This window comes from Tasmannia lanceolata, unplaced genomic scaffold, assembly GCF_043159265.1.
Source record: "Tasmannia lanceolata isolate RefF3 unplaced genomic scaffold, GAP_Taslan_0.1 ptg000023l, whole genome shotgun sequence".
NCBI classification, from domain to species: domain Eukaryota; kingdom Viridiplantae; phylum Streptophyta; class Magnoliopsida; order Canellales; family Winteraceae; genus Tasmannia; species Tasmannia lanceolata.
Genome location: NW_027518700.1, coordinates 10,484,461 through 10,510,573, shown reverse-complemented (window position 1 = coordinate 10,510,573; position 26,113 = coordinate 10,484,461). Strand labels below are relative to the sequence as shown.

At 43.9% G+C, this 26,113-nt stretch overlaps 1 protein-coding gene and 1 pseudogene across 4 annotated transcripts in view; one reads left to right on the top strand and one right to left on the bottom strand.

The window, feature by feature from the left end:
• Nucleotides 1–18,512, bottom strand: part of LOC143856376 (callose synthase 3-like) — a 34,225-nt gene extending 15,713 nt beyond the window's left edge. Inside the window, exon 1 of one of the 4 annotated variants that reach the window (XM_077366573.1) lies at nucleotides 17,519–18,512. The gene's annotated coding sequence lies outside the window, so the exon portion shown is untranslated. The remainder of the gene's footprint in view (nucleotides 1–17,518) is intronic. The other 3 variants (XM_077366575.1, XM_077366572.1, XM_077366574.1) reach the window with 3 other exon arrangements.
• The window catches only part of LOC143855760 (putative protein phosphatase 2C 59), a 28,068-nt pseudogene continuing 7,827 nt past the window's right edge, over nucleotides 5,873–26,113 (top strand).

Below are 26,113 nucleotides of genomic sequence, written 5' to 3'. Positions count from 1 at the left end.
GTAGTCTATAGTGACTACGACAAATTGACGTCCTCCGGAGGCCGGCAGGAAGGGTCCTAAGATATCCATTCCTCATACTGTGAAAGGGAGTGGGCTGATAATGGACGCCAAGGGCACAACTGGCTGGTGGCTTGTGGGAGAGAATTTTTGGCACTTTTCGCATTTCTTCACAAGGTCCAAGGCATCTCGTCTCAAGGTAGGACAATACAACTCCTCAGTAGTACCTTGATGGCTAGGGCCTTGCCCCCCAGATGCTCACCACAGATTCCTTCGTGTGTCTCTTGCAAGACGTATGCAGCATCATTCGGCCGGAGGCACTTCAAGTACGGGAGGGTGTATGACCTTTTGTATAGGTTCTCACAGTCAAGGGGAAAACCTAGCTGACCTCTGAACTATTTTGCGCGCTTCCTTCTTTCTCTCGAGGAGCTTTTCCTTAAGTAAATAATTGATGATTTCATCCATCCAGAATGTTCGTCATCAACTTGCATCAATTCGAAGATCTAATTCTCAATGCTGGACTTCTTCAGAAACTCCATAAATATGCTCCCGAGAGCGGTATATCCAGAGGCTGCTAATCTGGAAAGTATGTCTGCCTTCCCATTCTCTATTCTAGGGATCCGAACAATCTCAAAGCTTTTGAATTTACCAGGAAGGTGGTGGACTTTTGCCAGGTACTTCATCATTCGTTCATCGCGGGCTTTGTACATTCCTTGTATCTGGTTGACAACCAGTTGGGAATTGTTGTATGCTTTAAGTTTTTGGGCATGCGTCTGGATTGCCAGGTTCATTCCTGCTAAGAGAGCTTTGTATTCCGCCTCATTGTTAGACGCGTGAAACCCAAACCTTACTACATAATCCATGACAAAGTTTTCAGGTTCGGTGAGAATCAGGCCTGCTCCGGTGCCTAGCGAGTTCGAGGACCCGTCCACGTACAATTCCTAGAGCAGTCCCTCATCCGAGGGACTTCGCTTCTCAACTTCTTTCAATTCGTCTTCGTTGAGGTGGGTTTCTTCCCGCTGTGCTCCCCGGGTGTAATTATGAGTTCTGCACTAAGAGACTGATCCATCTCTTCACGACCCCACCCCTCGGATGGGGTTAGGACTTCTCCATCCAAGGGTTGATTTGTTCCTTCTTTGGATTGCCTCTGGGTGTAGTTATATCTTCTCCACTCAGAGGTTGGTCTGCTTCTTCTGCACTCGAGGTTGCATTTTACATAGGCACGGTGCATTCGACGATGAAATCTGCCAGCACTTGAGTTTTAATTGCTGGCCTCGGTAGGTATCGGATATCAAACTCACTAAGTTCAACTGGCCACTTTACAAGCCGCCTTGAAGTGTCCGGCTTGTGGAGGATCTGCCTGAGCGGCTGATCCGTCATGACTTTGATTGTGTGCGCTTGGAAATACGGCCTAAGTTTTGTGGCCACCATAATGAGAGCATATGCCAAATTTTCTACCCGTTGGTATCTAATTTCAGCCCGTCTAGAACCTTGCTGACGTAATAGATCGGTTTCTGTTGGTTATGCTCTACTCGAATCAGCACTGTCGCCAACGCCATCGGACTCACCGATAGGTATAGTACTAGTTATCCCTCGTGTTCTAGCTTGGTTAACAACGGCGGGGAGGCCAGGTACTGCTTCAGCTCTTCAAACGCTACTTGACATTCTGGTGTCTAGGGGACCGTTTTGATCCCCTTTATTGCGTTAAAGAAGGGTAGGCACCTTTCTGCAGATTTCGTGGTAAAACAGCCCAATGCGGCTACCATTCCGGTGAGTCGTTGTATTTCCCTTATGGTGATCAGTGGATTCAATTCCACTACTGCTCGAATTTTCTCTGGGTTTGCTTCTATTCCTCTTTGGTTCACCATGAACCCTAAGAATTTTTCGGCGGCAACACCAAACGTGCATTTCGTTGGGTTGAGTTTCATATTGTGCTTCCTTAAGACCTAGAATGCCTCCTTCAGGTCGGATAAGTGGTCTACAACTCTTTTACTTTTAACCAGCATATCGTCGACATAGAATTCCATGTTTCGTCCAATCTGTTCTATAAAAGGTTTATTAACAAGCCTCTGGTACGTTGCCCCAACATTTTTTAGACCGAAAGGCATTACACGGTAACAATATATTCCTTGGTCTGTTACGAAAGAGGTCTTTGGTATGTCTGCTTCATACATCTGGATTTGGTTGTACTCTGAAAAGGCATCCATAAAACTTAACAGTTCATGACCCCAGGTGGAATCTATCAGCTGATCAATTTTTGGGAGCGGGTAACTATCCTTCGGGCGGGCTTTGTTCAAATTGGTGAAGTCTATGCAGATTCTCCACTTCCCGTTGACCTTTTTTTTTACTATGACGACATTCGCCAGCCAGTCAGGGTATTGGATCTCTTGAATGAAATCAGCTCTCAACAGCTTCTCGACTTCCTCTTTGATTGCTTGTCGCCTTTCTGGGGCGAAATGTCTTCTCCTTTGCTTTAACGGTTTGCAAGTAGGATCAACACTGAGCTTGTGCACGGTGACCTCAGGATCTATCCCGGGCATGTCAGCGGGAGTCCATGTAAAGACATCTGCGTTCTCTCTCAGAAATTGGATGAGTTCTTCCAGAATGCCATCGCTTCAGGATGAGCCGATTCTGACCAGATTTTCCTCACTGTCATTGTACAAAGGAATGTAGACAAGGTCTTCGACCGGCTTGTTTATGATGATTTGAGTTTCATCTCTCAGATCGAGCAACTCAATCGGTAGTGCCTCGGATGCATTCTTCCCGTTGAGTGCCACTGTGTAGCACTCTCTTGATTGCGGTTGGTCTCCTTTGACTTCCCCCATGCCGTTTGGCGTTATAAAGTTCATTTTTTTTATGATAAGCTGAAGCGACGGCACGGAGGTGGTTTTGTCGGGGTCTTCCCAAGATAGCGTTATATGCCGAGGTGGCTCTCACTACTAGGAAATTGATCATCGCGAAGGCCTAGTGAGGGGGTTCTCCCCCATGAACAGGGAGTTCGATCTGTCCATCGACCTTGACTACTTCTCTCGAAAACCCGAACAAATCGGAGTTCGCGGGCTTTAGGCGGTCATCCCCTATCAGCATCTGCTTGAATGCGTGATAGTATAGGATGTCCGTCGAGCTTCTGTTGTTTACTAAGATCTTCTTCAACTCCCAATTGGCGACGAGCATGGTGATGACCAAGGCGTCATTGTGAGGGAGTATTAAGTTGTCCAGATCTACGTCCGAGAAGGAAATCTCGTTCTCCACTTTCATTTTTTTGTTGCAGGTATGGACGGCGTTGACTTGATGGGCATAAGCTTTGCGAGCTATCGAAGAGGTTCCTCCTGCCGCCGGCCTGCCAATGATGGTATTTAACTCCAGTAGGTTGGGACCATTGCATTTCTGAATGCTGGCTGAGAGGGGCAGGAGATTCATGGTGTGCTGGGGATGGTTGAGGCCATCGAGGGTTCCTCCTGCTCTGGGGACTGCTTTTTCAGTGCTCTCTTCTTTTGCCATCGTCCTTAACATATTTCTTGAGATATCCCCTCTTGATCAGTAATTCGATTTCTTCCTTAAGATGTTTGCATTCATCGGTGTCATGGCCATGGTCTTTGTGGAATCGGTAGTACTTGGACAGTACTTGGACTTATCCCTCTTGTTTCCTTTGGAAAGCATATTTTTGGCCATTTAACGAAATCTTCTTCTCTGATCGCAGCCAAGATGTGGGTTATGGACATGTTAAGCGGTGTGTAGTTCTCTTCCTTTCTCTGAGGGCTCCTTTCTCTTCTTGGAGGCTTTTCCTGCCTACGCTGCTTCGTAGGGTTTTTCTCTTCTGATGTTCTTCTCTGACTTGAATCCAATGCAGCCAGCGTCTCTTCTACGAATATATACTCTTCGGTTCCAGTCATGAGATCCGCTAAGGAGTGTGGATTTCGGCGGGCTATTGAATGCCAGAACTCATTGGACTTGGCACCTGCTAGGAGTGCATTCATGGCGGTAGAGGGATCTAAGCTCGAAACTTGTAGAGTTTCTCTATTAAATCGGCTCACAAACGCTTTCAGAGCTGATTTAAACGCCGACGTCCTCTTGTCTTAATGCCATCAACGATGCTGCTGTTTTCCGTGGCCTTCGACTACTCATGAAGTGTCGGACCAGATCATCCCCGAACTCTTCAAAATTGTTGATGGAGTTTTGTTTAAGGCATGAGTACCAGGCTCTTGCGGCTCCTGTTCGAGTGGTTGGGAAGGACTTGCAAAGGAAATCATCGAAAGTACCGTGGAGGAGCATCATGGTCCTGAACGTCTCCAAGTGGTCCACGAGATCAGTGGTTCCATCATATTGCGGTACCAGCAGCATTTTGAACCCTTTAGGCGCTGGCGCTTGTAACACTTTATCCGTAAAGGTAGTTCTGCTTGAGAACGGCCTTAGAACGGGCCGGTTACGATCTTTCGCTAGCTCTTCGATTCGGTGATCTATTTCTTCAAATCTCGGTAGCACTGGGTCGGCTCTCCTCTCGACTCGGCTAGTTGGTTTGTTCCTTCTCTCCACAATGGTACTTGTTGCTAAGTCTGAATACCTTTCTGAGCTCTTGAAACGGTGCCGGGATCTCGCCTGCTTTGCACGATCCTCTCTAGCTCGGTGTCTATGCACTGAGCGAGAGGGATCAATGACGGTAATGGGGCTCTGTTTGTGCGTGTCTTGTCCTGGAGTGATGGACTCACCTCGAAAGGAGTGGTGGGTCTGATCATGACAGAGAGGTGCAGGCTCTTCTCTAGGAGGGCTCAACCTTTCTTGTGCAGGTCGGGAAACTTCTGGATGATGCTGTTGAGGCACTTGTTGGATCAGGCTCTTGTAATGATCGACAAAGGTTGTCATTTGCTGGAAAAGGGTTTGGATTTGTTCAGGTGTAGGAGCTGAAGCGGGGGTTGTATGCTCTTAGCAGGACGGACTTCGTTCTATCGTTGTCGGCTGAACAAATACTTGTGAAGCGATCTGCCCGTTCTGAGGTGGAGGATGTGACGTTGACCGAGTTGCCCGAACAGGCGGCACCCGGGCACTCCTCCGTTCTGCCATTGTTCTCAAGACTTGGGATGACTTTTAGTTCGGGTCCCATGGATGGCGCCAATCTGTTACGCCCAAAATCGATAACAGATAAGGTAGTGACAAAGGAGCTGATCTGGCTTGTCCAAGTTGCTGAACTGATTAAAGGATTGTGTTCTGCTCATGAAAGCACAAGGTCAGAAGACCAACCCAGAGTCGTAGCTCCGGATGGCCCTTCTACACTCAAGTCAGTAATGGGCACAAAAAGAGATAAACCAAAACTAGGGATGATGATTTTTTGGGATTCGGGTCCCTTTCTTGGCATTTGTGAAGGCTATTTATAGTGAGGGTTCAGGGTATTGGTTTACCCTCTTACCCTTGGGACAGGTGTCAGCCTGTTAGTGGGCCAAATCCCATCCCTTTTTATTGGATTACCATTTTACCCCAAGGATAGGGGTCAGCCTACTAATGGACCATCTTTTGGGCCACGTGTCGAAAACTGATTGGGGGTTACTTTTTATACCCCATCACTTTCCATTCTTGATTGGACTTAAATTTAGATTTTTCTTCTTCTATTTCTGTCGTTGATTTTTCTCTCAAATTTTTATCTCAATTTGTTGAATTCTGTTTGATTATTGACCATTTTTTTTTGGTTCACATGTTAGGTTTTGGGATCTCGTAAACAGAGACAATGAGGCGGTTAACGGGATTTCTACCTTCCTTATAGATTTCCCTTTCTCTCTTTTTTTATTGAAATTCCTTTTTTTAAACTAGAAGAGGGAGAAGGTTTTTTTTCATTTTTTTTTCTACAATAGCATTTAGTAGTATAAAATTTTGGATAGATATTATAATGGGTTATCATAATTCCGGTTTATCGACTAGTGGTACGCAGGTTGAGGAGTCCCCAATCAGTGGAGGAGGCCTCAGGTAAACCCTTTCTTTCACTATATGATCATTTTGAGCTGTTTTTATTGGTTGTGATTGATTGTAATCATGAGGTTAAGGTGTAGCATTGTGTATAATTTTTGAAATAATCGGCATAACTGTATTCACGAATCATCTGAAATGTTGTTCCTCGTGATGAGGTCAGATAATTTGGATTCTCTTTTGATGTTGAAAATATTTGTAGATTTTCGTATGAAATTGTTAGGTTCCTAACCAATATGCCAAAAGCTCCAAAGCCGATGGAACATGTTACGCTAGGCCTTTTAAACCTGCCCCATATATCAGGCTGACTACTCCTACCTAGTCCCATACATAGGCAGGCCCCCACTTAGGACCGTAACATTCCACCACGCTTCCTTGTCCGTTGTCCTCAGCGGCCCACTCTGTGGCAGCTTTCACTCATGGCCTTTTCTCTAGGTAGCCCATTCCACAGTTCGCCCCTTCCTGAACTTCTGGGCTTCTGTAACTAAATCAAATTTTGTGGGGGTGATTACGGGGTTAGTGAGTAGTTTAGGAATTGTTATCTCTACTGCTCATCCCCTACACTGGTACGAGGGTCTTTGCTTTGACCTTAAGTAATGGAGTCAGATATTGCGACTCAGGATGGGAAGGTGTTTTATTCAAGATCTTCAAGGAAGATCGCAAAAGTTTGTTGGAAGTTCTTATGATTTTTGGGTTGCACGGGGACTGTAAATGGACATAGTTTTTGTTTCTTTTTCATTTTTCTTATCTTTTAGGGCTTTGGAGTTCTCTCCTTGGCCATCATACGATCTAATCATGGGGGACTCCTGGTCCGTTCTTCATGTATCTTCCATGTTGGGAAAAGAATGAGGAGAAGAGATAGTGAGTTGGAAAGTCTCCCCCTCACTTACGTATTTATATATGTTGAGAGAGAGTGTGAGAGAAAAATGAATAAGTTGGAGAGATCTCCCCCTTACTCATATTTATATTAGACCATAAATATGTACAAAGTCCGTTATGCCCTTAGGTTTATTACATATTCCAACACTCCCCCTCAAGTTGGAATGTAGATGTCATACATTCCCAGCTTGTTACATATATCACTCAATTTGGCCCTGTTCAAGGACTTTGTAAACATATCGGCTAACTGGTCCACCGACCGAGTAAACATAGTGCAAATCTCTCCCTTCTGGATTCTCTGAAGAATAAAATGACAATCCACTTTAATGTGCTTGGTGCGCTCATGGAAGACTGGATTGGTAGCAATGTGTATTGCAACTTTATTATCACAGTACAACTGCGATGGAGAGGATGAACCAAAACCTATCTCAGATAGAAGTGAGCGCAGCCAAATGAGCTCGGTACCCTGTGGTGGATCACCTATCTGCTAGGGATCCAGTCCAATCTGCATCAGAGAAGCCTTCAATTTTCATATGTCTAAGTCTTTTGAACAACAATCCCTTTCCTGGAGCTCCCTTCAAGTATTTGAGAATTTAGACTACTGCAGCCCAGTGAGAGGTACGTGGAAAGCTCATATACTGACTGACTACTCCCACGACATATGAAATATCTGGTCGAGTAACTATGAGATATATCAGTTTACCGACTAACCTTCGGTATCTGCCAGGATCTCCTAACAAATCACCTTCCTCTAGAACTAGCTTCACATTAGGGTCCATGGGTGCAGATGCTGGTTTGACCCCAAGATTGTCCGTCTCTTCTAACAAATCCAAAACATATTTTCTCTGCAATAAAGACAAGCCTCTGGAAGAACGAGCTACCTCTATCCCTAAAAGTACCTGAGATGACCCAAATCCTTGGTGGAGAATTCCTTATTCAGGAAAATTTTTAACTGTTGTATGCCTCTTGAATCATTACCTGTGATGATGATGTCATCAACAGAATGCACCCAGCTGAAGAGTGATGACTGAAGACGGAGTGATCCACTCCACATTGTTTCATTCCAAAGCGCATGACTGCCTCACTAAACCTTCCAAACCACGCTCGTGGAGATTGATTGAGACCATAAAGTGACTTGGCAGGCGACACAGATAGGAGGACATCTCCCCTTGAGCAACATACTCTGGTGGTTGCTCCATATACACCTCCTAAGTGAGATCGCCATGAAGGAACGCATTTTTCACATCCAACTGATGTAGAGGCCAACCATGATTCACGGCAAGAGACAGAAGTACACGGACAAATGGGATCTTTGCAACTGGGTTGAAAGTCTCAGTGTAATCCACACTGAAAGTCTGAGTGTATCCCTTCGTGACCAACCGTGCCTTTAATCATTCGACAGTACCATCAGGTAGATATTTAACGGAGAATACCCATCTACATCCAACAGGTTGAGCACCAGAGGGTAGTGCTACCAGATCCCATGTCTCATTACTATGAAGAGCTCCCATTTCTAGATTCATGGCATCGCTCTAGCCAGGATGTTCTAGAGCATCAGCCACAGACTGTGGTAAGGGCATAGACGACAAAGAAGAGACATAACTTTTGAAGGCATGGGTTAGTTTATCATACGAAGCAAAATTTGATATTGGATGTGCAGTAGAGTAGGAGCGCGTACGAGACGCAATAGGAGAATAAAAAATCACAGCTGAGGATGGGATAGATGATACCTGGGAGCTGGAGACTGGGATCACCGTCTGAGAAGAAGATGGTTCGAGAGGAAGTGGCATGGATCCAGCATTCTGCTTGCAGCGCTAATACTACTTTGTAGTTTTAGGTGGAAGTGGCTCATCCGACGGGACAAGAGAGTGAGGATCAATAATTGTAGGCGGAGCTGGAGTAGGTGGAACTGAATCAGACTCAGGCAGCACCGGCAGTGGAAGAGAGACCGCGGAATCTAGAAGAGAGTTGCATGGTTCCACACCCTGATGAAAGAATGGCTCAGACTAAAAAATCGTAACATCAGCGGAAACAAACCAGCGTCGTAGGCGAGGACTGTAGCAACGATGCCCTTTCTGCGTACGTGACTACCCTAGAAAGACACACCGTTTAGATCGAGGATCAAGCTTGTCCCTGCCTGGACCTAAGTAATGGACAAAACAGACACATCCAAAAACACGAGGTGTTAGAGGAAATGGATCCCGCCTAGGAGTCAAGATGGCAAAGGAGGAGGCACCAATGTAGAACTGATGAAGGGAGGCGATTGGCTAAAAAACAGACAGTGAGAATGGCATCACTCTAGTACAACTTAGGGACACCCATCTGAAAGAGGAGAGTAAGCGCGACTTCAAGTAAATAACAAAGTTTCCATTCAGCGACACCGTTCTATTGGGAGGTGTACGCACAGGAGGATAGGTGGAGAATCCCATGATGGGAGAGATAGTCCTGAAAACCATGCGTGCTAGAAAAATATTCCCTGGCATTATCGGTACGAAGGCATTTAACGTTGCAATTATATTGATTCTTAACTTCAGAGTTAAATGTGAGAAAAGCAAAGAACACCTCAGATCTGTTTTTAAGTAAATACGCCCAAGTCATGCGAGAAAAGTCATCAATAAAGACAATAAAATACTTAAATCCAGTAGTAGATGTGACCCTAGAGGGTCCCCATATATCAGAATGAACTGACTCGAAAGGACTAGACACCCTACTAATGACCCAGGATGGAAATGACACGTGATGGTGTTTCCCGAGTTCACATGACTCGCACTGAAAAGAGGAAAAAGGTGCTGGGATGAGATGGGTCTGTTGAAGCCACTGAAGTGAAGGATGTCCGAGGCGACAATGCCAGTGAAAGGTATCCACAGAGCTATGTAAGATAATTGGCGGTCGACAGTCAAGACGATAGAGTCCATCTACCTCACAACCCGTTCCAATCGGAAGAGATCCTGTAACAAACAATAAGAGGGGTAAAATGAGACAGAGCTACGAAGCGCTTTAGTAATCTGACTAACTGAAAGTAAACTAAAAGGGGATCTAGGCACACATAAAACAGAGGATAAGGTAAGAGTAGGATGAGGGGAGATAGTGCCAACACCGGTGATGGGAGTAGTGGACCCATCAGCAAGGGTGATGGATTGAGAAGTAGATGGAAATGAATGAAAAGATTGAAGCTGAGAGGAGTTACCAGTCATGTGGTTGGAGGCTCCAGAATCAATGATCCAGGACCCTGAACTAGATAGAAGAGTAGTAGGTGAACTACCTGGCTGTGCAAAACCTGTAGTAGGAGGGCGAGCACTGAGACGAAGCCGCTGGAACTCCTCATAATCGGCACGGGATAAGGTATATGTGTCATCCACTGGCGTAGGGACAGATGTAGGTGGCATAGAGGGACCAGAAGGAGTCGCGGCACCCAAATGCGCCGAGTGTGACTGACGAAGCTCTGGGTGTAGAGTATAACAAATGTCAATGTGATGACCCTCCCTCTAACAATGAGTGCAAAACCACCGGCCACGGCCACCACCAATACGACCACCGCCTAGGCCTCCACGGCCACGGCCATGGCCAAAGGAGTCACCACCACGAGCGGGACGAGTAATACCATCGGAGCCCGCTAGAGCGGAGCCATCAATAGGGTCTGAGATCAAAGGATCGCCAAGAGAGCACTGTTGAACCCTAGAGTAGACCTCTTTGAGGGAAGGGATATTCCCAGATCCCATGATCTGCTGGCGGAGATTGTGTACTCTAGACCCAGACTCTCAAGATACCGAACAACACGAATCAGTTTCCTCCGACGAGCGGCAATAGTAAGATCTATGGTGAGGGGCATAAACACATCAAGCTGATGACATAAAGCCACAAACTGGCTGTAGTGATCAGTGGCAAGTGACAGATCACCGCGGCGAAGATGAACCCATTACGAATAAGTGGAGCAGATACGACTAATATTGGCAACACCAGAGTAAAGGAGAGTAATATGATCCCAGATCTGTTTGGCGTTAGGAAGAAGCATCAGAGGTCCGGCAATGTGAGAAGCCATGCTCTGACACAGAAGAGTACGAACAAGAGCATCCTCGTGCTCCCATCGATCATATGTAGAGTCGGTCTTCAGAGGAGGATCACGACAAATAATGTGGGCTTTGCCACGAGCAAGTAGGTAGGTTTCGACGGCGGCCTTCCAAGTAACATAGTTTACCCCATCCAACTTAACAGTAGTCATCTGTGGGAATGAACCATCCACAGAGGTAGAAGATGATGAAAAAATCATTAGACGGATGACAGGAACCACACCGGTCGATGGATTCTCAATCAATGGATTCACAATAATAAACGACAAAAGAAAGACCAACTCTGACAACAGCTGTGCACAACAAACAACCAAAGGCCAATAGAAGGGGCAAACTAGGGAAAGCCGAGAACACTACATGCGGCTCCAATTGGGACATCTATCGAAGGAACACTGCCAGATGGAGGCGATGGATCATAGCGTGGAGCCGCGACGAAGAATGAGAAAGAGAAATATAACGTGATGATCTAGGGCATCAAGGAACTATGGGTGGGAAAGAGAGATTGTTTTTTTTTTAAAGAACCAGAAAATAAAACTCTGAGGCGAGGGTGGGGGAGGGTCGAAGGATTCCATATGAGGGCGGGGGGGGGGGGTCGAGGCAAAGGGGGGACGGGAAGTTTAGAAGGTGGGGAGGGGGACGGGAAGTTCAGAGGAGGGGGGGCAAAGGGGGAGCAGTTCAATGGAGGGGGGGTTGTTTGTTGCAGATGGGTTAGGGTTAGGGTTGGAGTTAGATTACGGAGAAAAGGAGAAAAGAAGAAAAGAAAAAAAAGGAGAAAGGATTAGGAAGAAATTAGGGCATGGAGATGAGTGACGGCGGGGTGGAGAAGAAGACAAGGGGTCTTCAATGGAGGTCCTTAGGGCATGTGAACCCTAGGGCTCTGATACCATGTTAAGAGAAAGAGTGTGAGAGAAAAATGAATAAGATGGAGAGATCTCCCAAGTCCGTTATGCCCTTAGGTTTATTACATATTCCAACAATATATAAAGAGAGAAACATACAAATGACCAATATGCCCATAGGCATATACAAACACTAATACTCCCCTTCAAGCTGGAATGTATATGTCAAACATTCCTAGCTTGCTACAAATATCACTCAATGTGGCTTTGTTCAATGGCTTGGTAAACATTTCCACGTATTGGTCCACCGATCTAGTGAACACTGTGCATATTTCTCCTTTTTGAATCCGATGCCGGATGAAGTGGCAAACAACCTCGATATATTTAGTTCTCCCATGAAAGACTGGATTTATGGCAATGTGAATCGCCGCCTTGTTGTCACAATGTAACTGAGAAGGAGATGATGGGGAGAAACCAATATCTAACAAGAGAGAGCGTAACCAAATGAGCTCTCCACTTGTGTGCGCCATAGCTCTATATTCCGCCTCTGCACTAGATTTGGAGATAACATCCTATTTCTTACTTCGCCATGACACAAGATTACCTCCCACAAATGTGCAGTATCATGTGGTAGATCTCCCGTCATTTGGAGATCCTGCCCAATCTGCATCTGTGTACCCTTCTATCTTCTGATGTCCAGATTTCTTGAATAACAGCCATCTACCTGGAGCACCTTTCAAAGCCTAGAACCGAGGAAGGAAGTAGATTGGCCAGATAGTTTGTAGTGAGAACTGCATCACCCCAATAAGATTTGAGAACCTGCATTTGGAAGAGGAGTGTGAGCTCCATCCAGTAAGGATCGCATTTTCCTTTCAGCAACACCATTCTGTTGAGAGGTGTCAGCATAGGAAGATTGATGAAGATACCATGAGTGGAAAGAAACTCCTTTAAACCATTGGATTTTAAAAAATATTCCCTGGCATTATCAGTGTGAAGGCATTTAAGAGTACAATTAAATTGGTTAGTAACTTCTACATGAAAAGTACAAAAAACAGAGAACACTTTTGAACGGTCCTTAAGGAAGTAAAGCCAACTCATACGTGAAAAATCATCAATAAATATGACAAAATAACGATGTCAAAAAACAAAGGTAGTCCACGAGGGACCCCATACATCAGAATGCACTAAATCAAACGGGTGCGAGGCCCGACTAACAGGCGTAGACGGGAAGGACACCCTATGGTGTTTCCCAAGTTCACAGGCCTCGCACAAAAAAGACTAACAAATGAAGAAATAATAGATGTCCGTCGCAAATGATCAAGGCTGGGATGTCCAAGACGACAGTGCAACTGATATGCGTCGCTGGAGCTGTGTAAAATGACACGGGGAGGGTCACAGTCCAGACGATAAAGCCCATCAATGTCACGGCCCTAGCCAATCGTCCTCCCAATCAAGAGATCCTGAAATAAACAATAAGAGGGATATCATGAGACAAAACAGTTGAGAGTTTTAGTAAGTTGACTAACTGAAAGTAAACTAAAGGGTGACTTGGGCACACATAAGACAGAGGAGCATAAAGGGGATGAAAGGAACTAAGTGAGGAAGAAGTACCTGTCATATGATTAGTGGCTCCAGAATCAATGATCCAAGAGTTGGAGCTAGTAAGAAGAGATGCAGGGGAGCTACTTTGCCAAGCAAAAGTCGCAGTCGGGGGACGACTGGTAGACCTGAGAAGCTGTTATTCATCATAGTCGGCACGAGACATAAAGATAGCATCAGCCATAGGCGCAGGGCTGGGCTGAGCTGAAGGGGAAATGGCTCTGAAGACTCTGGTGCTGAATGGCCAAAACGGGGCTCAAATGAGGGATGAAGCTCAGGGTGCAGAACATAGCAAGTTTCCATATAGTGTCCCTCAGGACGATAGTGGGAGCAGTATGGATGTGGTCAGCCACCACGTCCTGCAGGATCAGCATGTCCACTGCCACGACCACCACGACCAGAGTCACGTCCACGGCCAAAGGTGCCCCCACCACATGTAGCACGATCACCTACGCCCTAGGTAGTTGTGGCAGTAATATCAACAGAAGGAGCTGACACAGAGTCACCCAGAACACTGCTGAGCACGCAAGTACACCTCCTGAAGAGAGGGCATCGTGCCAGACCCAAATATCTGCTGACGAAGGTGCATGAACTCAAGACCCAAAGTCTCAAGAAACTGAATGACACATATCTGATCACGCTGTTGAGCTGCCGTAGTCAAATCAGTGGTAAGAGGCATAAGAGAAGGTGGCACAGATGCGGGCGAGGTTGCCCACCCCGGAGAAGGTAATGGCAGTATCCCAGACCTGGCGAGAAGTCAGAAGATGTATCATGGTCCCGGCAATCTGAGGGGACATACTCTGCCAGAGGAGAGTACGAATAAGGGCATCACCCTGCTCCCACTTCTCATAAGTGGGATCAGTGGAAGGAGGGGGATCACGACGAATAATAGAGATCTTCCCCCTAGCAATAAGATAGGTCTCCACAGCCAGTTTCAAATTCAGGTAATTGGAACCATCAAGCCTGACTGTGGTCATGAATCATCTATCGAAGAAGATGAGGGAGTATAAGAGGAAGAGGATGGGCGAGTCATAGGAACAATAGCCACAGAAGGCTACCCGAGAGATGTATAACGAGGGAATCCATAAATGAATAATTGAAAAACAAAGGAGAGTCCATTGACGAGAAGAAACGACCCCGAGACGGAGATAAGAGAGATCAATAATGGAGATTGTGACTCCAAAAAGAGACAAATGAGAAATAGGGCATGAGAGAGACCCTCGATGACATGAATAAGACAAACAAATATAGGTATAAAAAATCAGAGGCGCGAAGAGAAGAGGGAAGGAGATAAAAGAGATTTAAGCCATTAGAAATAGAAGGAAAAGAGAAATTAGGGTTATGGGGTTTGGGGTTTTTTTTTCTTTTTTTCTTTTTTAGGGTTCTGAAAAGGGGGGGGTGTGGACCCCGATCCCGAGGACAGTGAGCGAGGGACATGAGATCCCACGTCGATCCTCTAAGATCTCCACAATGTTAAGGAGAGCTCTACCATGGAACTCTCAAAATGGTGCCACTCAAAGCATGGGTGGCGATATAAATGAGGTATCTCTCGATTCAAGGACTAGCCCGAAACCAAGATGTACCTATAACAAAAAAGAGTCGCCATCCAAGGAAGTAGGCCCTGGATCCCATGAAATACTCTGTTGCAACGGATAACCAGAGATACAAAAGTCCGTGCCTGATGACGAATGGGGAAGGTGTTAAGCGCCCCCAATTCGCCCAAGTGCAAGCACATGGTCTCTTATGCCATTTTTAATTAATTTTGAAGAGTTTTGGGCTAAAATCATGTGAAATGGGAATGAGTATCCCCGAGAAAACGTCTATCTAAGCATGCATGACCCGGGGATGGGCAAAATAAAATAAACATCCAAATTCTAACTCACCGCATCTAATCCTAACTCATCACATCTAGGAAAGCAGTAACATCCACACGCACAGCTACAGCTACCAGATAATAGCAGATATGATAAGCAGAAAAGCAGTAAATATCTACAGCTAAGCATGTGAGAGGACAGATAAGCACAGCAGTGAACTACCAAAGCAATAGAATAAACACACCAGCATGCGAGCCTATGTAAGAGATAATGCTAAGAAAATAATAATCAACCTCATGCTAAGAAAGTAAGCAAGCTAACAGTAGCACATAAGAAGTCAAAGATAAACACACAATAAACTAAAAGATGCGAGGAAAGAAATGAATCAGAAAAAAGACGGTATGCGCAAACCCAAAATGCCAGGGAAAAGAAAATGGGACATACGATAGACTCAGGGAGCGATTCTAAAGGAATCGAACTTAGTGATCCTGATCCGCTAAAGATCGGACAAGTCTCGCGATCGTCATAGCCTATCGTTAGACTCAGCGAGGACAATCCCTGTAAAGGGGCCACGCTACGTCATCGCCCATCCCAAAACCTGATAAAACGTCAGAAAACCGATAAAACCGGAAAACCACGATCGAAATCGGTAATGAAATGAAAGGAAGGCTCCGAGTGACCTGGCAATCATCATCCTTGCCCATTTTGGTTTTTGTATTTTTGGGAAAAGCTTGAAAGATATTTTTAGATGCTGAAATGATTTTTTTGAAGGGTTTAAATGATTTTATTGAAAAGTTTGACTGAACTTGGGATGATGATCCCAAGCTGCTTACGTACCCTGTGAAAAGGGATCAAGCCAACGTAGTTCGAAACAGCTTTTCGAAAAACGCTTTGAGTGTTTTTTTTTATGTTTTTTTGGATTTTTGTTATTTGATTTTTATGTATTTTTATCCCTTTTGATCGAAAGGGGGTTTTGGCTCAAGAGGTTGCCGTCCGTCATCGCCTAAACCCGACGAGTGTTCCCAAAATCGATGGGGATCCCGAAATGCAAGGAGAATCCCAAGGAACGCGAAGAGAGTAGTCCCGAAAGAAGGTAAGAAAGGAAACCCCTCGAGCCCTGTGAAGACTCTAAGACGGAGAAAATGATAGGAAGGGCAAGGGGTTGGCTCAAGAACTATTCCGTCATCGCCATGACGACGAGAGAAGGTCCAAAGATGCTTAATCCCAAACTTTAATGAAAATCTCGAAAATAAGAAGTCCTAGACTTTGGAAATAAAACCTGAGCATCGACTTGAAATCCAAAGAGGAGGGAAGGAGAAAAATCAAGGAAAGGAATCTTAACAACTTCGCAAATGCCCAAATAACTAGAGTCCATGCATGCCATGGAGGAGAAGATCTCTAGACCACACAGCCTACCACCTAGGAGAAATGATTTTACAAATACCCCAAATGACTTGAGCTCACACATTGTATGGAAAAGGAGATCCTTGAGCTACACATCCGGGCACTTAGGAGAGAAAGTCTTAATGTTTTTCCAAACACTGCAAATGATTTGACCCCACATACGCCATGAAAGGGGTGATCCTTTGAAACATATGAAGAATGCCGATGGCAGGCCCAAAATGGAAGAACAGGGACCTTGAAACATCTTATTCACTCCATGGACAGATGATGTGTCCAATGCAGGCTACTGATGGGATGAGGTTGCTGATCTTATGGTTCTTGTAATCATATATTGCTTAGCTAAGACCCTAAAATGAAGACACAACCTATGAGAACGAAGCCTAAATGCAATTCTAAAATAATCCAAGGTTAAGATATAAGCATTATGAAGGCAAAATACCTGGGATAAGAGAAATTAATTGAGTACAAGCATGAAAGGATCATTGCTAACACTTAGAACTGAACCCCAAGGAGCTCCGGAATCATGATAAAACTAAAGCCAAATCAACTTTCTACCATTATATTGATCTGACCATCTAACCATGCGATCAAATTTCATCCTTATGCGACCCAGGCATATACATTAGAAGATGACGGGATCAAAGTGAGGTCGAAATGGGGAATCATACTTCATCTGGAACTCTTTCGAATACAACTCCTATTCTCTGAATCAAATAAGATGGGATCAACAAGGCAAAACTCATTCCTCTTCTTTCTCAGATACAAGCAGTGATAAAAAACGAAAATCCAGAGAGCAAACCGAACGCTTATACGCACATTACATGAAACATTTGGACTTTTGCTAAAATAAGAAATGGGGGTCTAGAAAAATTCATAACACACAGACCATTCGAACTAGCAATCACATGCAAGCAAAGTTACACAAGAAAACAGGGGAATTGAAGGAACAAAATTTAGTGGTCATTACCTTCTCGGCCAATGGACTCGACCAAGAGAAAGTCAAATTGTTGTTGCCAGGGAACGGTAGATGGATTAGAGATAGCAAATTTGTCAGCGAGGTTAGACCTGATTGGGAAAAGCAATGAAGGTGCCCTGACCTCCCTCTCTTTTCTCTTTTCGTTTATTTGCAGCCCCTTTCAAATAAAAATGAAGATCCCTCTCCATGTGCAAAATTATCCTTGTACGAGAATCCTTTTGTAGATGGCGACCGGATTTCGGCCGATGATCGAGGTTGCGTCTTTGCCGGAACTAGTGATGGCGCGGTCGGATTTGAAGAATTTGGAAATGATGATGAGGGTATCGGAGTTGTGGTGGAAGAAATGGGTTTGTGAAATCACCTGGCAGAGGAAGTGGAGGTTGGGTGGTGATGTTGGCCGGAGGTGGAGATTTGGTCGGAGAAGGGTGGAAGGGAAAGAGGGTTTGGGTGAAATGGGGTTAATGGTAGTCGGTGGCTGGTGGTGAGATTTGCAGAGGTGGCCGGCTGATGTGGGTTTGGGTGGAGATGGTGGTGGGTATGGGGGAATAAAATAGGTTTTGAAGGTGAGGTGGGGTCGAGCGGCGATGGTGGTGGTGATTGTCGGTGGCGGTGACAGAGAGGGTTTGAGATGGGTTTGTGCCGAAGATGGGTATGGTGGAGGGATTTCAATGGAGGTGGTGGTGGCGATGCCGGATTTGAGGATGGTAGTGGTAGTTGGTGGCTGGTTTGGGTGGAGAAGAAGGTGCAAATGAAATGGGTTTGGGTTTTATAAGTCTGGGTGGCCGGAATCCATGGTGGTTGTGGAAGAAATGGGTTTCAAGGGCAGAGATGGGTTTGGAGGAGGTAGTGCAGATGGTGATAGAGGCGATGGCCGATGGAGGGGTTGGAGGTGGCGATGGAAGCCGAGACCAAGCTCTCTTCTTCCCTCTCTCTCTCTGTGTATTCTCTCTTCTTCTTTTTTTAGAAAAAACCCCCTCCCCTGCCTCTCACGAGACTTGCTATTTTTATAGGTAGGGTTGCCACCCTCCTCCAATCTCAGCCATCCATTTCCTTCCTTTCTTGATCCTATGGCCCTTGATTCCCTATCCCTCTTGCCCTAATTCTATCCTAGAAACCCTAAAACCTAGAGTGCCTAGTTGATCCAAGCCCTACACCTCATCTCTTTAATCTAATGGCCTATGCTTGTGGCTTGTATAGGAAGCAATGGAAATGTCCAATAATGCCCTCTTGGAAATGGGAAATGATATATTACGCCCCCCCCCCCCCCCTTCTCTCTCATGGGCAGCCCCCCATCTAGTGTATTTTATTTCTTCCTTTTGCATTTGAGTGGGCTGCCCCAAGTAATAAAAAATATATATATATATATATATATATCTTTCTCTTTTTAATACAAGGGCTTGGTATTGCCACACCTTCCTTGTTTAAATCAACCCCCTTCCATTTGCAAATGAAACAACCTCACCCTCGCTTTGATAATCACACAAACTCAGCTTGTCCCTTGACAAATTTTAATTCGAAAATGTACCCATTTAATCACGGTCTAAACACTAAGAGACAAGGTAAGTTAGTAAAATATCATGGAGAGGTCGAGTTAGCATCATCCACACTTGAGAGATTTGTATAGAGAGGTGCCAATACCAAAACTCAGGGGTGTTTTGTAACTCTTTCAAATTTTTGCGAAAATGAGCTGGAGGATCAGGGCAATTTGAACGGAGGATGCCAATGGGGTTCAGAGATCACCCAGGCTTTCAAACGATTTCCAAAATATATGGAACTGGGCATTTTTAGGGCTTTCGAGTTTGATTTTTCGAAAATTTTGAGATTCGGCTCCGGGATCTCGACTCAACTTCGGGATTGGGATTTTACTCGATTTCTAGAATTTATTCGATTTTGGGGGAAAATTTTCCGGTCAAAATGGGGTGTCTACAGGGGGGAAGAAGGTCGCAGGTGGGGAGGTTACGGGTGGGGAGGGAGGGGTGGGGGGGTCGCGGGTGGGGAGGTCACGGCTGGGGATGGAGGGGCTCGTGGGTGGGGAGGTCACGAGTGGGGAGGGAGGGGCTCGCGGGTGGGGAGGGGTCACAGAGGAGAAAGGGAAGAGGAGTGGGGTTGCTATGGGGGTCCTTAGGGGATCAAAACGCTAGGGCTCTGATACCGTGTTGGGAAAAGAATCAGGAGAAGAGATAGTGAGTTGGGAAGTCTGCCTCTCACTTATGTATTTATATATAAAGAGAGAAACATTCAAATGACCAATATGCCCATAGGCATATACAAACACTAACATTCCATATGAATTATCAATATATATATATATATATATATATTTGTAAAAAAAAAGCTAATTTTAATGGTATCACATTGAATCTGATTAGATTGTGCCGTCTCCAATAATTAATATAGGTGTTATTTTAGTTCATGATTTTCTAATTAGAATTTTGACCAATGTTCAAATTGAAAATTCGACTTGGCGTCCATGATCGGAAGAGAACTCATGTTATTTATAGCTAGTATTCAATTTGCTTTCTTTATGTGTTAGAGAAACTGAGTTGCTCTTTAACTCAACCCAAGTCTTGACAGAGTATGACTTCGTGGGGTCATCAAGTTTGCGATCGGTTAACAGGTCAACTGGTTTTAGCCTGTTCAAGATAATCGGTCAAGTTTTTTTTTAAATACTTGTACATGTGGTTTGCTTCATGTTTGTTGGGAAAGTTGCCTTGTTTCCCACCACCAGTACCAAAGTTTCGTAATTTGATTAGGACCGTGGGTTTTGGTGGGAAGGAAACTTTGTTTTTGGTTTTGGAAAAACCTAGATATATAAAAAGGTTCCTAAATTGCACGGTAAATTGCACGGTCAAGGTGGGAGGCTCTGTGTGTCAGGACTGCAAAGAGGAGTCGAGAGAGAGAAAAAATACAAGGGAGAGAGAAAAAGAGAAGAAGAGAGTTTCTTTTCGTGGTTTTCTCGGGTTTCGCTTGTTTACAATCTTGGTTGAGAGGACAAGGCTTTGTGGGTTGTGTTAATCTGTTGTAATCCTTGTATATTGCTTTTCTCATAGTGGAAGACTGTGATCTTACCCGTGGATGTAGGCATCTTGGCCAAACCACGTAAAATCTCGGTGTCATCTTGTGGTTTGTGTTAATTTATTTCAGCAATAGTGAAACGTGCAGACGAAGGGTTAGGTATGAGACAAACTATGAGCCTTGTCCCAAGCACAGGGTGAAATGGCTAAGCGTGACTTATTCAATTCATTGCTGACTTTCTGACTTGCTTTACTTGTATTACTTACTATATCTAACAACAGGAACTCAAGCTATTCCAGGAAGGGAGGGTGTTTCGAAAGTTGCCATTTTTCTGTTCCACATACATGGAAAAGCGACATCAGTGTCAAAGTGATATAATTATTTGATTCTTAGCATCAATCATTAATAACCTTCATGGTATCATTTTCCTGTTTCGTTCATAAGTGGCAGAGGGGAGCACAAGGAGTTGAAATCAGACATTCTTAACAAAATGAATCTGTATCGGATTTTAATTGAGAAATCATCTTCTGCCACTTTGTTGTGCACCAATACGACTAGTAGAATGGAGCTGTATAGGCATTCAACTCCTTTGGAAATATCACTGATGTTGGGTGTCGCTTTTGTTTAATTGCGGTAGTTGGACATCCTTTCGTTTTGTTTATTTTGGTTGGTTTAGAGCATCACTATATCTCAATTGTTGTTTGTAGTGACAACGAAGTTTTCTAAGGCATACAATAGGTCCCTTTGAGGTAAAAATTGTTTGAGAAATGATATTTACTCTTGGCCTATATAACGTGGTTTTTTTAGTGCCACATGCTTAGTGTGTTCAAGGACTAAATATCTGTTAAAGTATAAAAGAACTAATAACGCCTTCTCCAATAGGTTAAGCTTTTGGAGTAATTCGTTGTTTGACATGGAATCAGAGCTTTGCCTCACGACAGGTCCTGGGTTCAAAGCTCATCAACTCCTTGAAATTAAAAATCCACGTGTACGGCCAACCCAAAAAGAAAGGGCACACGTTGAGCGGGAGTGTTGAAGTATAAATGATTAAATAACACCTAACTCTAACAGCTTATGCTTTTGGAGTAATTGGTTGTTTCACATGGTATCAGAGCAAAGGTCCCGACTTCAAACCTCCTTGATGTAAAAAATCCACATGCAATGGTCAACCCAAAAGTGGGGCCACATGTGCCATGTGTAGGCCAACCCAAAGAAAAAGGGGCCACACGTGAGGGGGAGTGCTAAAGTATAAAAGCATATATAATGCATTCTCCAATAGCTTAAGCTTTTGGAGTAATTGGTTGTTTGGCAATATCAATCATTCCTCAATTTGCTTTGAGCATCATTTTCCCTGATTCGGCTATGGCTTGTCTGTGTACCCGTTCAATGTATAAGATCTCGTTTCTTGTTTCATAAGTGGAAAGACTTCTATCTCGATGTGAATGATAAAGTTGTTTTAACCCATTGCATCTTTTTTTTTTTTGAAAGATGACAATTTTATTGATACTGTGGAAGTTACATTGGAGACCAGAGGTCCCATCTTGCAATACATTGAATTAATTAAGGGTGGCTTGGAGCATACTCCTAAACCAAGTAACAGCAATGAAGAAAATCTACTACTTCATCCACTACAGTGAGGACCACCCATCCAGACACTGCAATCCTACCGAATACCTATTTTACCTCCCTACTATCTAGAATCGTAGCCTAGATAGACTTCACATCTCCCCCAAAATCTCCATAGCACTACCCCAAGGCCTCCAACATATCGAATCCAACGAAAAGTGCCATATTTGGGGGCCTCTCATGCAAGGCTTTCCTCAAAACAGATTTGTCATCACCATTTGGATGATCATTTAGTTTGGTGATCTAGACAAGACAACAAAACTAGAGGAGACTTGAACATGCCATTCTGAGTCAGGGACTCTAGCAGATATACAACCCCGAAAAACGGGATCAGGACTTCCATAGGGTCACTGAGCGCCAAAATTTTCTCCGCCAAGCAACAACCCACCGCCTTAATGTGGAATCACTTTTGTCTCCATCAAAAGCAAAGTCCGATCCCCGAATTCCTGGTGAGGTCCCAAAACGAAATAGAGAGGGAGAACTGACTACATGGGGAAGCTGGCCTTCACAGATCCTCAAGGGAGGCCATTCCAACTTTGTTAAGGATCATATTCTTCAAAACTAGATGTGGATGGCTTTTTAATAGCAAAACCATGTAGTTTTGGACCCTCCATTCCTAGGGAGGAGAGCTATGATTCTGACAATATGCCTCCCTAGCTACCAAGGAAAAAATCAAATCAAATCACCAAGGTGCTTTTGATTGTCATAGCCTTTTTCAACCCCTGGAACCCCAGCTATAGATCTAGTTATAGATAGGGCCAAACCTAGGAGGCCTGGAATAGAACTTTAGGAGTTTAAACAACCTGCTAAGTTTCTTCTTTGCACCCGGTATGGAACCCAAGATAGTGCTCATCTTATTCATGATGAGATGATCTTGGGAACTTAAATCCCTGACTGAGAAGGTTGTGTTTTTGTAAGAACGGCCAGGGGCGCAGTAGAAGAAGTTCTTTCTGACAGCATGCTTCCGTCTGATGTGATGGGTAGGTTTCTTCGGACTTACCAACGAATCCAAATAATCTTCATTCCTCTGTTCAGGTCCCATCATGCCTTTTTCTGGGATAACCAACGTCTCTATCTCGGGCCTCCCAGCAAGGAATTTTGAATTTGAATTTGAATTCCCAATAGGGTCCAACGGTTCACCTAGCAATGGTCTTGAGGTCACCGGAGGCCGATCCGCCGCTAACGATGAACCAGATTCCTTGACGTCAGTTTCATGGCTTTCCCTTGAGAGCTCAACCCCGATGGGATAGTACTGGCCAAAGATTTGGAGCCTTACTCCTGAATTAGGGAAGAGCCATCGAGGGGCTAGAATCTTAGCCGAAACGAAGCTCATACAATTTTGATGGTTACCCTCCATCTTGGTTTCTATAACCTTACCAAAGAGCCCCCTAAAGCCTCCACCGTAGAAACAGCCCAGGCGTGCAAAGGGATGCCATAAAAATGAACCCAAAGCACCTCCTCTCCTTGAATAAATTCCTTCTTCCATGGTGAGAGGAAAAGTAGATTATTGTCCAAGGCCGCAAATCCCTTAGCAATGATCCATGAAGCCTGCAACTCTGAATCAAACATAAAAAGAACTTCATCCTTTGCCAGCAAAGAAGGTCAATATAATGATGGGAGCTCCCAGAACAATCATGCCCAATTCCACAGCTCCTGCAAAGACTCATTATCATGTTTCTTTTTCCCGATCAAGCAGGATCGAAGAGAACTTGATCGCACATCCACTTCCTGCCCTCAAATAGATAAAGTTGGAATCGCAGAGTTTATGTTGCGATGAATTTTACCCGAGTCGGGCCAAAGGTTATCTTCATCATCATCCTTAGCTTGCACTCTGGGAGATTGAGGAATCCATTTTAATGATGATCTGGTCGAATGACACCAACGACGGAGATCGAGGAATTCATTTTAACGATGATCTGGTCGAATGACACCAACGACATTCAACCCTCCATTTATAGTTTAGGTATTGGCAAGGACAACAAAACCATGCCCCAATCCTTTTCTCTTGGGCATATTTGGGTCTCCCTATAGATACTCCTTCCCCACCCCTAGGAGGGAAAGGGGAGGGAATCAATCTAGCCTGTGAGCATCTTCTACATCTAAACCGCCATCCAAAATTATGATAGCAACAATCAGGACATTGCCAATCCTCTTCCCTGGGCATCCTTCCCTATCTACGCTCCCTCTCTCCATTGCATCTTTTTTTTTAAATTACTTTTTCATATGATTTGGTTTATTTCCTTTATACCTTAAATTTATGATAACTTTTCATATGATTTTTACCGATCTTGTCAATCGCGATGGTTGCATTCTACAAGACTACGTTTGTGATATGAAGCATATACTTTAACAATAGGTCATTTATTCATATCTTAATTACTTAATGATGATGATGACCGGCATTGAACATGATTCTATTGCTCAATATCTGTCTTGTTAAAACACTGAATACTACTTGTCTTGGTAAAATCTATTACAGAATGGATATAGATCCAATAAAAGTTAGTGATATTGACTGCATATAATAATATCACTACTTTTCGGCACATGGTAAGTGTTGGTTTTTATATACATCTGCATATGGTAGAAGTCTATACTCTTAGTCATATACTAATTAGCTACCTGTTTAGCCACTCCAGTCAGAATGGGAAATTTAGTTATGGTAATGCGAGCTCCCTAGGGAAAAAGTCCTCAATGGAAGATTTCTATGAAACCAGAATTGATGGTGTTGATGGAGAAATAGTTGGCCTGTTTGGTGTGTTTGATGGTAAGTAGTTATGTTTCTCCATCTGTGCTATAGCCAAAAAAGTCGGTCATAGTTGAAAACATTCCTTCTCGAAAAAATGAAAAAAGAAACTGAAAACATGCATGCGCGGAAAATATAGGGTGGTTTCCTTTTTCCTGTGCACATTTTCATTTTGACGGAAAATCAAATAAATTTAGTTGGGGTTGTTTTCATTACTCTCAACCATTGGTAAGGATTTATGTTTCTCCATCTGTGCTATAGCAAAAAAAAGTCGGTCATATTTGTATGGATTCGTAAATTAAAAACATTCCTTCTCGAAAAATGAAAAAAGAAGCTGAAAACATGCATGCGCGGAAAATATAGGGTGGTTTCCTTTTCCCTGTGCACATTTTTGTTATGAAGGAAAATCTAATAAATTTAGTTGGGGTTGTTTTCAATACTCTCAACCATTACATATGGTAAGCTGTTGGAACTTCAAGAATGGATAAAGTGAAAGCAGAAAACATGCACACAAAATATGGATTGGTTTCCTTTTCCTGTGCACATTTCCATTACGATGGAAAATCTAATAAATTTAGTGGGACTTGTTTTCAATACTCTCAACCATTGAATGTGGTAAGCTGTTGGAACATCAAGAATGGATAAAATCTTATACATTTGTCTTCTTTGGGTGTTTGATGCATTTGTTATTGTATATCAGGTCATGGGGGTGCTCGAGCTGTGGAATATGTTAAACAAAATCTCTTCAGTAATTTGATTAGTCATCCAAAGTTCATAAGTGATACCAAATTGGCATTAGGTACTCTTCTTTTTCCAGTCTGAGTATACGTGCTAACTTTTTGAACGTTTTGTATAATGTTTAACACATTTTTCCCCTCGGATTTTACTAACTTTTCCTTGGTTCCTAAGCTGATGCATATAACCATACAGACTCAGAATTTCTCAAGTCAGAGAATACTCAAAACTGAGATGCTGGCTCAACAGCTTCCACCGCCATCCTTGTTGGTGATCGTTTGCTAGTTGCGAATGTTGGGGACTCCAGGGCTGTTATCTGCAGGGGTGGAAATGGTCAGAATTACACACCACTATTTCTTCTTTCCCAACTATTTCCTATGGTTTTGTGAATCCTCATTTTTTTTTTGAATTATTAGACTTTTGACATCACCATAAGTATCTTGAAATTTTTTGAAATGCACAAT